The following is a 2,215-nucleotide window of genomic DNA, read 5'->3' as shown; positions in this document are numbered from 1 at the left end:
CTTAGCTCTGGAACTAACCGTGTCGCAAACTTATGCACTTTCTCTAATTTCTTAACGTGCTTGACCCGGTGTGGATTCCAAACTGGTGCTGCGTACTCCAGTATGGGCCTGACGTACACGGTGTACAGTGTCTTCAAAGATTCCTTAGGTATAGGAACGCTAATCTCAGGTTTGCCAGGCACTCATATGCTGCAGCAGTTATCTGGTCGATCTGTGCTTCCGGAGACGTGCTCGGTGTTATACTCATCCCAAGATCTTTCTCCTTGAGCAAGGTTTGCAGTCTTTGACTACCTAGCCTATACTCTGTCTGCGATCTTCTGTGCCCTTCCCCGATCTCCATGACTTTGCATTTGCAGGGTTAAATTCGAGAAGCCAGTTGCTGGACCAGGTGTCCAGCCTGTCCAGGTCTCTTTGAAGTCCTGCCTGATCCTCATCTGATTTAATTCTCATTAGTTTCACATCATCTGCGAACAGGGACACCTCTGAGTCTATCCCTTCCATCATGTCATTTACATATACCAAAAACAGCACTGGTCCTAGGACTGACCCCTGTGGGACCCCACTCGTCACAGGTACCCATTGTGATACCTCATCACGTACCATGACTGGTTGTTGCCTCCCTGTCAGGTATTCTCTGATCCATTGCAATGCTCTTCCCGTTATACGTGCCTGATCCTCTAGTTTCTCCACTAATCTCTTGTGAGGAACTGTCGAAGGCCTTCTTGCAGTCCAAGAAAATGCAATCAACCCACCCCTCTCTCTCTTGTCTTACTTCTGTTACTTTACATAAAACTCCAGGTTTGTGACACAGGATTTGCCTTCCATGAATCCGTGCTGGTTGTTGTATATAATCTTGTTCCGTTCCAGGTGCTTCACCACTCTCCTCCTGATAATCTTCTCTATGACTTTGCATACTATACATGTCATATAGTGTTGGAGTGGTTGGTACTTTTGTTTAATAAATGTATGAAAGAGGGGAAGGTACCTAGGGATTGGCGGAGAGCATGTATAGTCCCTTTATATAAAGGGAAAGGGGACAAAAGAGATTGTAAAAATTATAGAGGAATAAGTTTACCGAGTATACCAGGAAAAGTATACGGTAGAGTTATAATTGAAAGAATTAGAGGTAAGACAGAATGTAGAATTGCGGATCAGCAAGGAGGCTTCAGAGTGGGTAGGGGATGTGTAGATCAAGTGTTTACATTGAAGCATATATGTGAACAGTATTTAGATAAAGGTAGGGAAGTTTTTATTGCATTTATGGATTTAGAAAAGGCATATGATAGAGTGGATAGAGGAGCAATGTGGCAGATGTTGCAAGTTTATGGAATAGGTGGTAAGTTACTAAATGCTGTAAAGAGCTTTTATGAGGATAGTGAGGCTCAGGTTAGGGTGTGTAGAAGAGAGGGAGAATACTTCCCGGTAAAAGTAGGTCTTAGACAGGGATGTGTAATGTCACCATGGTTGTTTAATATATTTATAGATGGGGTTGTAAAAGAAGTAAATGCTAGGGTGTTCGGGAGAGGGGTGGGATTAAATTATGGGGAATCAAATTCAAAATGGGAATTGACACAGTTACTTTTTGCTGATGATACTGTGCTTATGGGAGATTCTAAAGAAAAATTGCAAAGGTTAGTGGATGAGTTTGAGAATGTGTGTAAAGGTAGAAAGTTGAAAGTGAACATAGAAAAGAGTAAGGTGATGAGGGTATCAAATGATTTAGATAAAGGAAAATTGGATATCAAATTGGGGAGGAGGAGTATGGAAGAAGTGAATGTTTTCAGATACTTGGGAGTTGACGTGTCGGCGGATGGTTTTATGAAGGATGAGGTTAATCATAGAAATGATGAGGGAAAAAAGGTGAGTGGTGCGTTGAGGTATATGTGGAGTCAAAAAACGTTATCTATGGAGGCAAAGAAGGGAATGTATTAAAGTATAGTAGTACCAACACTCTTATATGAATGTGAAGCTTGGGTGGTAAATGCAGCAGCGAGGAGACGGTTGGAGGCAGTGGAGATGTCCTGTCTAAGGGCAATGTGTGGTGTAAATATTATGCAGAAAATTCGGAGTGTGGAAATTAGGAGAAGGTGTGGAGTTAATAAAAGCATTAGTCAGAGGGCAGAAGAGGGGTTGTTGAGGTGGTTTGGTCATTTAGAGAGAATGGATCAAAGTAGAATGACATGGAAAGCATATAAATCTATAGGGGAAGGAAAGA

Source organism: Cherax quadricarinatus, chromosome 71 (assembly GCF_038502225.1).
Source record: "Cherax quadricarinatus isolate ZL_2023a chromosome 71, ASM3850222v1, whole genome shotgun sequence".
Taxonomy (NCBI): domain Eukaryota; kingdom Metazoa; phylum Arthropoda; class Malacostraca; order Decapoda; family Parastacidae; genus Cherax; species Cherax quadricarinatus.
Note: the sequence above shows the minus strand (reverse complement) of the source record.